Genomic DNA, 14,877 nt, shown 5'->3' on the forward strand with positions numbered 1-14,877 from the left:
CAAAGAGGACAGAAGGGGAAACAATAGGAAGAGATGAGGGGTTGCTTACAACGGCATGACTAAGACTGACGATTTTTATTATATCCGGGGTCTTCTCTACCTCCTGGCACTATTCTAGCATAAGCGGGGCAAAGTCATTATTTCTGACCAATCTCACGTGATGTGCAGAAGTGATGTACATCATTTACAATCTTGGGCCATAAAACTGGCCACTGGAGAGCTTCCATTTTGTCTCCCCCCCCCCCCCCCCCCCGCCAACGGCCACAGAAGGAAGAGGAAGACAAGGACTCCAAGCAGAAATGGCAGATAAAGTGACCCTGGATCCCTGAATGACTGCATAGCATGGGGACCCGCACCATTGGCCTGTCCTGCCCCCTGCTATTAGCAAAAAGTAAACTAGGACTGTATAAGTCACTGAGATTTTGCAGTTTTTTGCAGGTGACCTATTCTAACTAATACATAAGGTGTAAAAGTTAAGGGAAGAGACCCTTCTTAGAATGGGAAACCTCTGACTCTGTTTGGAGGCTGAGGGGGTGGTGCCATGAAAAACAAATTGAGAAACCAAATGAAAGAGTGGATAATTGTTAAAGCAAGCTCCCTGCGGCACGGGAGGAAGTGACCCAGAACAGGATCCTCTGTTCTCCCGGGTTTTGCTGTCAAGGCTGAGAAGAATACTGGTCATTTTTGTTTTAGCGGTTTTACTACTAATTATTTACTAGAGAGAAATGTTGAGAAAGGCACTGGGTGACAAACATATGGAAGTAACGAAGGTTCAAGAATCTTTTCATGTTGTTCACACACACGGTGTGTTCCAGGGGAAAAAAAAAAACATAGTAAAGCAAACACGAGCTTCAATCTTTGCTTTGCCACGAAAGAAGAAAACAATTCATTTCTAGATTGGTCATTCGGTTCAGCTGTAACGTGGGTCATCTGGTAAATGCTCACGTGGATTATTTGTGTTAGTATGCACGTGTGTGAGTGTGTGCGTGAGCGTGTGTGAGTGTGTGAGAAGACATAAGGAGATGCCATGCAAAGTGCCCAGGAAAATGTCCGGAATGTCTTGAAAATTACAACACTAGCTAATAATTATCAGGCACTTTTCTAAGGAAAATAGTAGCATTAAGTCATTTCTTTCTCATAACAACTCAGTGAGGTATGTTCTCTCATTATCCCCATTTTATGGATAAAGAAATCCATTCAGAGAGCATTCGCTGCTAGTACTTGTCTTTGCGTTAGAGAGATTATGGATATATGTTTCCTGATATTTTCATTAATTTTCATGGTTGATGAGATGGGTATATTTTACTTTTATAATTAGAAAATAAAGGCATGGTATTTTAAGAACAATGAAAACATTCGGTTTTATTCCTGTTGAGGAAACCAGAAGTGTGCCTCTTCAGAGTGAGATGTACCAAACCCCAACCCTACTGATCCTTTTGCAAAGCCTCAAGATATCTTTGTGGCACATAGGCCTGTATGGGGGAGTCAACAAAGGTATAGTATGACAGTGGCCGCTCCCAGCTCGGTGACCCTCCAGTTTCGCTGGTATTCGGGTCACTATGCTTCAAACCCTCCTGGGCTTCTCCCCACGCAATATGTCACCGGTGTCTGTCTCACTGGATCCCTGTCTCACTAACTCCTCCAGTGATCCCACTGGGACTGTCTGCGAACCCATGTAGATCACGTCTCAGAACTGTCCTGCTGAGGGCAAGGAAAGTAGGAATTTATTCGCCAATTGACGCCCCTCGTGGCTTGGGGGTTAGTGATGGTTCTTGTAACACCTTGGCCTTTCTTCCTTGTCCAGGACAGTGGGCCAAACCCCTCCTGTGGCCAGAGGACGCTCTGAGGCAGAGAGGCACAGTTCTCTTCAGCATCAGTGGTGGCCTCGGAGATAAGCAGAGGTGACCGGGCCAGGCACGAACAGACTCTGCTACCAGTGTTAAAAAGATAAGTAAAATGATCAGTTTAAGGCTTTAGCACATGGGAAGTGCTCAATAAATGCTAACTGCCATCATTAAAATTATAGCATTAGCATTACCCTAACGACTGCAGAATTCACATTGAAATCCAAGTCTTGTCAGTCCAAGCCTGAGAGCATTTTAATTAACGAGAGAATCATCCCCGTTCCCTTTCGTTGTTCTTCTTCCTTCCAACCGTTATGGCTGCTCAGGCTAACCCCGAATTCCTCACTCAACGGGTAAGAATAATTCAATGGGGGACATTTTTACCGGTGAAATTCCCCATCCTTGAAATTCTGTGCTTTGTGTCAGGAAAACCCCCAAACGAACATTAGCCTCTATGGTTGTTGTGTTTCTTCAAGCTATGCCACTTACGGCTCTGGGGTCAGGAGATAGACATCTTGTTTGTACGAAGGTTCCCAAGAGGTGAACTATAGTCAAACTATGTTACCCTGGAAGACTGGAAGCCATTTTAGCTGCTCAATGGAGAACACTTCCCAGGATGCAGGCGGGTTTCCAAGACGACTGGGGTTTGATGGGTCATTGAAGGCCGGCCAAAGCAGCTGCACACTGGTACTCTGGAGGCCTCAAACTATTCTGCAAGAGCTTTTGGTTCAGAAAATCCAAAACATATTTGCTACAAACATTTTTCCCCTCAATTTTTTAATCACATATATATTGCAAGGGAAATGTATCCCATCTGGTTTTTTTTTTTTTTTTTTTACTCATTTATACTTATATCATCCAGATAACATTTCGAAATTCATTTGATGTTTCACATTAAAAAAATACTCTAACGGAAGAACATATTTGGTAAAAGGCAATGCTTCTGCTCCTCATGCTGCCAGCGACTGTGTGGGTCATCGAGGTGGCCTCAAAGTCAACACATTGAATTGGCCATGGCCTGGATTCCTTTGAGAGACGGTTCCAGCTCTCTCAGTGGCAGATACAATAGGCAACAAAGGGCTCATCTAATTCTATTAATCACAGAAACTTGGCAAAAAGAAGAGCGTGGTGAAAAGAGGTTAAAGGACCTCAGATATCAACGAGTCCAACCTCACTGTTATTTTACAGCTGAGGAAACTGAGCCCCAGAGGGAAGAAATTCTTTGCCTAATGACACATGGTTAATTAAAGGCAGATTTGGGGTCATAAACTCAGGTCTCCTGAGCCAAGGAGCAGTGTAGCAGTGTTCTTTCTACTCTCTGTTGTAAAGCATCAAAGCACGGATGCAAAAATCAGACTGCAAAAGCAGAGGCGTAAGTGTGTTCGAGAGTCACAGACCGTTATGAATTTGGGGGCGAGAGGGATCACAGAGATTTTAAAAACAGGCCCCCCTCCCTCAAGGAGCACAGGCTCTGGGGTTGGCTAGGTTGGTTTCATGTTGTAGTTTAACTACTTTCTCGATGACAGTAATGACCTTGGGAACATCACTTAAGAGCTCTGAGCCTCTGTTTCCTTATCTGCAAAATGGGTCAAAATTACCACCTGTGCATTGGATTTTCATGAAAATTAAATAAAAACCTGCATGGAAAAGCCCTTGGTGTCGTGACTACCACCGAGCAAATGTTCAAATAACAAGTTTTTCTTAGCGTCATTATTCTCACTATTACTCCATGGTCTCATTTTCTAGGACAGGGTCTCCTCAATTGTGTTCCGTGGAACCCTATTTCCAGGAGATGTGATCGAATCGTATGAAAATAAAATAGATGTGAGGAAAATATCCCATATTCCTATGTTTTGAAAACATTAAGACACTCCACCGTTCTCTTATGGATTCTGGATCCATAAAACACAATTGGTGAACTCTCTGAGGAGGCATGCAGCAGAAAAAAACTGCCACATTTTGTTGAATGAAAACAGTACCTAAGGTTGCTGATTTTTTCTAAGAACATACATAAATGAATCCTCAGCGGACCGACTGGCTGTTGCACACCGGTCTGGGGAATAAAGGTACGGAGGTAAAGGTAGATGCAAATCTGTAACGTACAGCGGACCGTGATCCATCATGAGAATCGTGCAAAGGAGAGTGGTCAGAAGCATTCATCTTCAAAAGGGCCGCTCATGGTTGTCTATATAAGGAGGGGATAGTAAACCAGGAGAGGGTTGGTTGTTGATGGAAATGAGGAAATTCCTGGACACAGAGTCAAGAAAGTGCCAAGGAAGTTCCGGAGAAGAGCAAAAATCCACACTCATTCCTTAGGCAGTAGGCATGAGTGGGAAGAAGTACGGGCTGGAGATCTGAGGACCAGCTTCTCTTCTTTTTCTTCCCCCAAGGGCAGGAAGCATCCTGGGCTCAGTTTTACATTTACAACGCCTTGCACAGGGTCTGGGACTACACAGGACTCAATAAATGTGCACTGAGTTGAGACCAGATCTAAGTGGATGTGAAAAGCCATGATAAGGAATCTGGACGTTATTTGGCAGACAATGGGGAGCCGTTGAAGCTTGTGGCTCAGGGGACTGACATGTTCAGAAGTGCACTTTAGGGAGATTGGTTTGGCAGCGCGTGGGGGATGGAACCAAAGAGAGAGAAACTGGAGGCAAGAATCTACCGAGAGTCCATGCGCTATTTCAAACACAAAGCGACTGCGCTCAGGGATGGGCAGTAGGAATGGCAAGGAAAGAACAGCTGCAGGCATAGAAATTTAATGAAAAAAAATTTTCAGTTATAAGAGGAAAATTGACAAGGACTCCTAAGTGATTTCATGTTATGTAAAGAGAGAGAGTGATCTGGAGCCTCTGAGGCTTAGCCCTGGGAGACAGAATGTCGGCGGTGTGGGCAGAAGAGAGGAAGTGGGAGGGGCGCCTGGGCGGCTCAGTCGGTTAAGCTCAGGTCATGATCTCACGGTTTGTGAGTTCGAGCCCCACGTTGGGCTCTGTGCTGACAACTTGGAGCCTGGAGCCTGCTTCGGATTCTGTGTCTCCTTCTCTCTCTGCCCCTCCCCCACGTGTGCTCTGTCTCTATCAAAAATAAATAAACGTAAAAAATATTTAAAGAGAGAGAGAGAGAGAGAGAGAGAGAGAGAGAAGGGGGGGGAGGTGGTGCAGATTGAGTTGGGGACAAAGATGGCTCCCTTTTGGCCTTGCTGGAGGTCGTAGCTGCTGACAAGGCATGGAGAGCACACACCAGAAGTCATTCGGGAAAGCGCAGTGCAAACCTGAAGATAAATTAGAGGAGGAGATGTAGATGGAACCCGCCTGCACGGAGCTGGGTGCTGCAGCTCAGAGACAGACGCGGGAGTGTGGGCGCCAGGACTAGACAGAAAGAGAAAGGAAGAGAAGGTGTAAGCCATGTGCACCAAGAACAGCATGTCCACGGCAGCAGCCTGACAGCCTGGTCCCTGCCCGCTCATGTGACTGTGCTGCTCCCAGTCACATCTCTGTCCAGTCCCTGTGTCCACCCTGCAGGACTGATTTAGCCTCCCGGACGACGGGTGGAGTCCGGACACGATCTTGCCCTTTTTGTGTGGGAGGAGCCCCAGACATCCACTTGCTCGCGGAACTGAACTTTTCCCCTGCCTCTATGATCATTTTAAGAATGCAGTCTCTGGGATCAGACCACTTGGAATTGAACCTTAGCACTCAGAATGTGGAAGGCTTTTTAGCCTCTACCTTCCTTTCCGTTTTTCTGCAAATCTGGAATAAACGTAGCGCGTATGTGATAGTGCTTGGCTCTGAAGAGTAAATGTTAAAGCATTTAGAAAGTTCTTGACATAGAATAAAAGCTCAACCTATTTGGCCTTTATTATTTCTTTTATCATACCAGCCAATAGTAACCAGTACTGTTGACTGGGCTTACGCCTCAGTTTCCCTACAGTGATTAAAAAGCTGCCCTGAAGTCCTGTTTCCTTTGCAGAATCTAAAGTACATAGTTTAACTTGTGCTGGGCATCTCCTAGGTCAAGGTCTTCCCCACCCTACCTCTTCTCTCTGACAGCACTGCGCATATCATCACCATCTCGGGATATCAGCTGCCACATCTCTCCCACCACCCACTCATTCACTTGTTCATGGAATCATCCATTCAGTTAATATTTACGGAGCATTCACTTTATGCTAGGTACTGTCTCTACAGCCAGCAGATAACCCTCCCAGAAACTGAAGTATCCACATCTTTTTCTGGATGCCCCGACACTGTGACTTTCCACCGCAGCCACCAGGACAGCAGGAAGGATCGGAACCCTGCCCTCACATGCTCTTTTTGCAGACTTTGAGGCTAAGCCATCACACTCCTCCATCAAAGTAACCCTGCTTTGTTGTGTCTCCCCAGGGTCATGAGCACAGGGCGGGCACAGGGCAAAAACCCAGTAAATGCATGCTAATGACTTGGGAAGATACACAAAAAGGTCAGCATTGCTTTTACCCCATGATGATTCAGGCTAGAAGACATCCGTTCTCCCATATCTGTTCACATCTGCCCCGATACCTCATAAAACCTTCCCCCAGATAGTCATTAACGAGGTGGCAACATAGATTTCAGGGGCCCCGCGGGAGATATTCTGTTTGATGTTCTGGATGAAGGAAACACGGAATTGCTCTTTGTGAAAGTATGGGAGCTCAGTCTGAAGCTCTGCTGGACAGTCCCTCCCTGTAAACTCAGACATGAAGTCAGAAGGATACAACTGGATGGGGGAGGCAGAGCAGTGGAGCGTTGGCTGGGGGGGGAGAGACCCCGGGGCTCCAGGGCAGGAGTGGAAGAGTAAAAACAGACACAAGAGTCTGTGTTCGGCTAACACGAAATGGTTAGTCAGATCACATCCACAGAATGTCCTTACTCTGTGCCTGTGCTGTTCTGGCTGCGGGTGCCTACACCTTCCTTGCACACGCCCAGACCTCCGACTTACAGTGAAGGCTGGGAAGGGGCGGGGCACTGTTCCTGCAATAAACTTACATCCGGGTATCACCGTAGATGTCTCTTCTCCTCTCTTTTCCTGTGCAGCACTTAGAACCATGCTAAGAAAATGTGGATGGATGGATGGATGATGGATGGACGGACAAAGAATGAGACCATTTAGCAGGGAGAAGGGGCTTCCTAACCCCCGTTTTCTCTTCTATGCCCGTGATCCTGGATCGAGGCAAAGAAAGGATGGGGAAGAGGCACTGGAGAACTCCATTCTAGGAGTCTCGTGGATTCCTGGTTGTTGACAGGGTTGACTCCAGTCACTTCTGGGAAGGTGACCTTCTGTTGCTGGCGCAGTGACGAGGGGAAACCAGACCTCGCTTCTCAGCCCTGGGATGACATGTCCTTCTCTGAAGCCCCAGCACAGCTGGGATATCCGCACGTACCTTATGGCTCTCCTACTATATGTGCTGAAAAGCTAAGCACTTTTCTACTCTCTAGAAACCAACTACGTACAGTACAGTGGAAAGATCGCTAATGTTCTAACATCAATAGCAAATACCTTTTGAGCATTTATTTGCACGGGTCACTTACCTTTTAAAGCTTCTCCGTTCATCATCTCACTCAGCCATCAGGACAATCCGAGAAGCAGAAGCTATTACCTGTTCTTTAACACATAGGGCAACAAGGCTCAGGGAGGAAAGTTTACCTACCCTGAGGTTCCCAGCAAGTAAGCCGGCAGAGCCCAGGCAGCATCCGGGCCAGCAGGACCTCCTGAACAACACGCTTCATTCAGCCTTGCACTAAATTTGACCTATGTTTGTATCTAACCTGAGCACTGGTTACTTTGTGGCTTTAGTTCTGTTACATGCATTACACGCCAGTTTTCTCATGTATAAAATGAGAAAAAAAAATCATATGTCCTAAGTTGCAGGGACAAAGTGTGCCAAGCACCCAGCTGGCACAGTGTTTGGCATCGAGGTCACTTTTCTCCCCGCCCTCTTGGTCGTTAAGATGAGCTCATATCACAAGTTCTACCAAGTCTGGCTCTCCCCGGGTCTGAGAATCTCGTCCCCTGGCATGGGCAGGGATGGTGGGAAGCCATTGCCCCTCAGGATGAGGGAGAGGGCAATGTCCAGGTGTGCTCCGGCCAAGGTCATGCATAAAAAACAAACATTTTTGGTGCTGTAAGCAAGGGGCTGGGCTGTTGGCTGCTTAGGAGCCGAAGGCCCCCTGGAGGCGGGCAGGGAAGGGGTTGGAGGGAGAGCGGTGGAAAGGCCAGCTGGCTCTCCCACAGCAAAGTCAACATTGCCCCAGATGTCTGCCCCCGGCCTGGGGCCATTAGCTCTAGTTTACCTGCTCGCTTCATTTTTCAAAATTAGCCACAAAAGCCTCCCCTGGAAACACAACACCCAGCATTTCTCAGCGGGGCAGCAAGGGGTGGGATTGGGGGGAAGGAAACAAAGTATATCTTTCCCATGCACTTGTTTGGAGTTTGTGAATGTGTCCCAGAGCCCTGGAGCCTTGGCAGGCATGTTCCTGATTGCTCCCACATGGATGTCTGTGTGAGCCCCACTTTTCTTTCTGCCCCCAGATGCTCTCCAGCTAAGGCCAGGTTGCTGTCCCTTCCCTGTCGCCAGCTGGGCCTGGGCACCCCCAATGCTGAGCCCAGCAAGGCACTGACTTTCTCATTTTCTTGCTCCTTTTCCTGGGGGATAATATTACAGTTGAAATTCCTGGGTTCGCTTTGAGGGTTGCTTAGAGATGGTGTTAGCTTTCAACTACCTGATTTAATCTCTTTGCTCCCCCCCAGCTCCCCCCACTGCTGCTTAGACAAGGCAGAGGGCAAAGGGGAGAGGTGAGGAGGTGAACCGCTCGTCTGCGGTGTGACATCTTTTCATCAGGTTGTACTGAGAGCGGGGCCAGACGGGAGAGGCTGGGGTGTCGGTGGGGCTGTGACAAGCTGCCTGTCTGTCTCTTGGCTGCCTGTACAGCCCCGTGTGAGCTTAAATGGGAGAACTGGGGCGGAGGGTGGGGTGGGGTGGGGGGAGGGCAGAGGCAATGCACTGACCGCAAGGAAAGATGGACAAAAATATAAACACTAGGGGCGTGCGGGGGGCTCAGTTGGTTAGGCATCCGACTTTGGCTCAGGTCGTGATCTCACGGTTCATGGGTTCGAGCCCCACGTGGGGCTCTGTGCTGACAGCTCAGAGCCTGGAGCCTGTTTCAGATTCGGTGTCTCCCTCTCTCTCTGCCCTTCCCCTGCTCATGCTCTGTCTCTTTCTCTCAAAAATAAAACATTAAAAAAATAAAAAGTGTATATATATATATATGTGTGTGTATATATATATATATATATATATATATATATATATATAAACACTATATAAACACTAAGGCACAAGGTTGTGCAGCTGAAGTTTCAGACGCAGAGTACATTTTTGTCCTTGGAAAGTAATTCTTTTTTTTTTTTTTTTTCATTTTTTAAAATGTTTGTTTAGTTTTGAGAGAGAGAGCAAGAGAGCGCAAGTGGGGGAGGAACAGACACACACACACACACACACACACACACACACACACACACACACACAATCCGAAGCAGGCTCCAGGCTCCGAGCTGTCAGCACAGAGCCTGACACGGGGCTAGAACTCACGAATTGTGAGATCATGACCTGAGCCAAAGTCCGACCCTTACCGGACTGAGCCACCCAGGCGCTCCAGTCCTTGGAGAGTAATTCTAACCTACAAATCAATAGGACATTATGCAGCAACCTACTATGTGCTGAGAAAAAAAAAAAATCAACCCCAAATAAAAAGGAATCGAAAACACTTCTGAGAGAAGGACCAAACACAACCTGAGTGATGAGAACGCGCCCAGCGATGACTTACTGGTTTCTACTTTACATCTTTGGGGAGTCAAGGAAACAAGGAGGGATGCCAGAAGACTGGAAACTGGCATGTTTTTATTTACAATTAACTTCGCCATCAACCAAGGGTCCTATTCGCTGCCAAACCCGCCACAAGGATGGGGACTCTTGATTTCATCTGCTCCCTTGATGTATCCCCAGCACACAGAACACAGTTCTGAATAACGTTTGTTGACCGAGTAAGTAACAGGGGGGGATGGAGGTAAGCCTGCAGCCCCCCACGGTGACGTCCTCGGGGCTTCAGTGCGCACACCGGGTAACCGTGAGGCTCTCTGCACGGCCTGAGCCACTGCTGAGAGCTTGTGAACCCCTCTCCTCACCCAGTGTGCATGTTTGTGCGTGTGCAAATTGGATTTTCTGATCCTTACTGAAGAAGTCACTGGAAGATCTTAGTCGCCCCCAATTCAACATTCTCCCCATTTTAAGAGCCCCTTCCTCCCTCGTGGTCTTTGGTTCTGGGTCAACTCAAGCCGTTTTTTGGTGGTGTGCTAGGCTGAAGAGCCCCCAAAGAGATCAGGTCCTAATCCCTGGGACCTATAAATGTTACCCTATAAGGAAAAACGGTCTTCGCAGATGTGATTAAGTTAAGGGTCTTGACTTGGTGGTGGTGGTGGGGGGGTGTATATTGTATTATCCAAGTGGGTCCTAAATCGAATCACCTGTTATTATAAGAGGGCAGTAGAGATGTGAGTTCTAAGCCAAGCAAGGCTAGAAGCCAGGGGAAACTGGAAGAGGCAAGGAAGAGGCGAGTCCTTCTCTGTTCCCTGAGAAGGACTGAGCTGATGCAGGCTTGGCCATCTTTACAGAATAATTTCCGAGGTTGCCTGGGAAATCTATCTACATGGGGGTGTCATGTACATCTACGTGGGGGTGTCAGATGGAGAGAGAGGAAAATTGCAGTTGGGGCATTTTTACAAGTCATGATTATAAATGGAACGTCACTTCTACCCATATCCCTTTGGATGTAAGGAACTTAGTCATATTACCCAAAAAGGGTCAGGAAGTTCCGTTCCTGATCAGGTAGCCACAGTCCCATAACAGCACTATCATGGTGAGGGAGCATGGATCCTTAGAGGGCAGCTAGCCCAGGCCTCAACAAAAAGGAGAAAAATATCTACAAAGGCAAAGGGATTAAGATGAAAACTAGGCAATTTAACTCAGAATATCTTCTCCTCTTCACTTTAAAACGGACACAGGGGCGCCTGGGTGGCTCAGTCGGTTGAGCGTCCGGGTTGGCTCAGGTCATGAACTCACGGTTCATGAGTTCGAGCGCCACATCAGGCTCTGTGCTGACGGCTCGGAGCCTGGAGCCTGTTTTGGATTCTGGGTCTCCCTTTCTCTCTGCTCCTCCCCTGCTCGTGCTCTGTCTCTCTCTCTCAAAAATAAATAAACATTAAAAAAAATTAAAAAAAAAAAAACGGACACAAAATTTTATGAGTTAATATATAAGACTCATATTAATTTTTAACATAGAACAAAAGACACAAAGCAAACTTGCCTTTACTATGCATTTTTGGGAGGGCCTCTGATTCAGTGGGCTTATGTGCCCACTCCCCTCTGATTTCTACTGCTGGGAAAATAAACATAGGCCCTGGAATCGGAAAGAATGTTCAAATTCTAACGCTTCTACTTACTTATATGACCTTGAAAAATTATTTCATTGTTCTGACCCTTAGTTTCCTTATATTTGGAAACAGGGGAGAAGGTTTCCTATCATCCATTCATGGGAACAGTGGTAGGAAGAGGCATTTGTAGTCTGGTGAGCACTCCATGGAGGATGTACTGGGGAAGTCTCTGGTGCACATCAAGGGAGGAGGTCATACTTTCTGTTATAAGAATTAACCTGAGGCTATATGCTCTAAAGAGCTTCTAGGTGCTGTTTATTTATTGCTTCTCCTGCCATCTTAAGAGGATGTAGCTATTAATCAGGAAGCTGCACATCCACATTCTATTCTGTGTTCAACTCATCAATGTGATTGTGGTGTTGTAAAATGAAAAACCAGAAGGATTGTGGTGTTGTAAAATGAAAAACTTTCTGTCTCCTTATCACGACCCAGAGGGAATGTGTTCTTCCTATGGGGCTGCCCAAAGCAGGGGCGGAACCAAGAGTCAGCCTAAAAGTTCATAAGGGAGAGTCAATGAGTCTGCAACATACACAGGTAACTCTAAGATTTGAGTGGACGATGATAATCTGCAATATTCTATCAGATAATTTTAAATGTGATTAAAGATGAAATGACATAATAAGAAACACGATGGGAACATGCTATAAAAAATAGCATATTTGTAAAAGAGCCAAATAGTACTTCTAGGAAAAAATAGAGAAAACAAATTTTTTAAAATGCCTTAATGAACAAATTAAATACCAGAATAGACACAGCTGAAGAGAGAATCCATGAACTGGAAAATAGATTTGAATGCAGCAGTGAGAGATCAAAAGGTAATTACTGCCCTAAGGTCAAATCCAAACTACGAAAGGTAACTAACACTGGTGAAAAAGCAATCCACTAAGAAGCCTGGAAGCTTCACTGAGTAAAAGGTGAGGCATGACTTGGGACAAGATGTTCAGAACCAGGACTGGAATGTGGGTAAGAGCTGGAAATCTATTTATATGTTACTGCAACGTGATGGAATTATTTGACCTCAATTCTGTGTGACAATAATCTTTTTTTTTTTTTTTTTTTCCTGTACTATGTCTCTCACAGAATTACCTTGGCTGGTATTGTTATTGAGAGGGACTGAAATTAGAATGGTTTATTTATTCACTTAATTTTTCTTTAATCATAGATCCTTGAACTATTTTAAAACAAAACAATGTGAATAATAAAATTATATTTTACACGTTTCTCCAGCAGGTGTTTGTTAATGTCAGGCTGGGTAGCAACCTAGTGAAAATCAAAATACAATTATAGCTCTAATTACAAAGGAAACTTCATAAATCTCTCCTTCTCACTCCTCCAGCTGGTGAGGCCTCTCGGGGCGGGGGGGGGGGGGTTCCGGATGGGTGGGGAAAGGGGACCAAGTAAGTTTATCTCTAGGAGAAGGTCTCAAAAAAGAAGGCAATCTTTTTGCCTACTTAGTCCTACTAACCTCCCTTGTGGGCATTTCCTTGCATATAAAAAGACGGGTATGTAAAAGGAAAGTTCTTGGCCAAGAGGACTTCAACCAGATACTTCCTGCTGAAAAACCTCAGAAGCCCCTCATCCCCACCTCACACTATCGGGGCTGCTATTCCCAGCCTTCGCTCTGCTCTGTTTGCCTTCATGCCTCAGAAGGCAGGGAAATCATAGCCAAAGCTTGAGCTGACAAATGGTAATAAAACCAAAGAACTCCCAGGCAGGATTTTGAGCTTGACCTCAGAGCTGCTGGTCAAGCTGGAGATATATTTTTAATGTAAATATTCCTGGTAACATGAGCTTGGGACTGATGCCAGCAAGGCTTCTGAGGGGCCTTTTCTCACTCTGTGTTCTGTGAACAAGTTTTTCCTTCGTGGAGCCTTTTCCTCTGTTTAGGAGAAAACTTTGTTTTATGATCGCCAAAGCAGTTAGCAACCTGATGACTTTTCCAAAACCAAGGCTGAGCGACCATAAAACAGGTTTCAGAGATTGAGCTGAGGCCCTTAGGAAACAGCTTCTCATCTAGATTTTACAAATGTTTGTGAACATTTGGTTCTAGACTGTTGTCACACACTAGAAAAGGCCATTTGCTTATGCACAACTTGAGGTGGCTAAAACATATGACATATAAGAAAGAGCATTAGAGAAACTCTGTATTCGTAAGAAACCAGAATCTTTGGAGAATTAGACAGAATGCTAAACTTAGGAGTAATGTAGTTGTTATGATGAGTAATATATTTGAGCTTCCTGGTGGTCAGGGTTAAGAGGAAAGTCTATCAAAAAGGAGGGCATAAGTTGATTCCTAGGGAGATATAATAAGCCCCATTTCTTTCTCTGTATTTTGCTATATTGCAAAGAAGTATGTTATGTGACAACTTCTAACGGGGGTATTGAGAGGTAAAATGGAAAACACCCTTATGGCAACATTGGAACCAAGACAAAAGTGGTTTTTAGGCGGTTATTTGAGGAAACAGCTTTGATACATACCAAAGGTAAAATCTGGAAGCAAGATTTGGTGAAGAATGTCTTCCAAGGGAGTAAGCTCACAACGACTAAGCATACCAACCTCCCAGTGACACATCTTATAAAACACAGAGCTTAGTTTATTCAGTAATGAATGGATGGGCTGCCTAATGGTTTATATTTCTCAATGTTTTTTTTTTTTCCTCTTAGATACCCAGAATGCTGAGCAACCCAAACTTTTGACCCATAGAAGATCTCACTGCCCTTCTATTTTTCCTTCTCCTCTGCCTTCACGTCTCCTATACATCACATCTAAGATTTACTGATTTCTTCAACACACCGATAACTAAGCGCTGTGTTTTTCACCCACCAACTTGATCACTTTTCACAACAGTGTTTTGAAATAAACACTGCCAGATCCCATTTATTGGACGCAAAACTTGAGGCAGAGAGATTAAGTAACTTGTCAAAGGTCCTAGAGCTAATAAAGGTCAGCCCTGGGATTTTCACTTGGACCTATTTCACCCTGATATATCACTTCCATAATACCCTGCAACAAGCCACCCCAAACTTACTGGCTCAAACCAATAGCCATGTATTGTTAATGAGGTTCGAGGAGGCTACACTCTTCTGGTCTTGCCTGGTTCACTCATGTCTCCGAAGTCAACTGGGAGCTAGGTAGGTGACTCTGCTAATCTCGGCTGGGATTTCTCACTTTTCGGGGGAGTGGGGGAGTCATCTAGCTATCAAGTTGTCTAAGATGACCTTGGCTTTTCTCCATGTATCCCTCACATTCTTCCAGGAGCTTAGAACAGCACCTGCTTCTGGAAAGAAACAAGTATGAGAATGAAGCAGCCCACTTGGGCAAAAGAAAGGAGAAAGGAGGAATATGAATGTGCTTTTCAAGATGTCGCTTGCATCAGGTTTGCAAATAACTCAGTAACCAAGGAAGTCACATGGTTGAACCCAAGCCAACAAGGGAAGGGACTACAAAGTAAAGGACAGCGATCATGCATGCAGTCAGGCCACAATGCATTAGTCCGCTTGTGAAAGATTCCAAAGTCCTAGCTTT

General features: G+C 45.6%; 1 long non-coding RNA gene across 1 annotated transcript in view; it reads right to left on the reverse strand.

The window, feature by feature from the left end:
• Positions 1–1,341: 1,341 nt before the first annotated feature.
• The window catches only part of LOC147582732 (uncharacterized), a 94,286-nt gene continuing 80,750 nt past the window's right edge, over positions 1,342–14,877 (reverse strand). Inside the window, exon 3 of the long non-coding RNA XR_015249464.1 lies at positions 1,342–1,930. This is a non-coding gene — a long non-coding RNA (uncharacterized LOC147582732). The remainder of the gene's footprint in view (positions 1,931–14,877) is intronic.

This window comes from Puma concolor, chromosome A3, assembly GCF_028749965.1.
Source record: "Puma concolor isolate L17-30 chromosome A3, mPumCon1.1.hap2, whole genome shotgun sequence".
Lineage (NCBI taxonomy): Eukaryota > Metazoa > Chordata > Mammalia > Carnivora > Felidae > Puma > Puma concolor.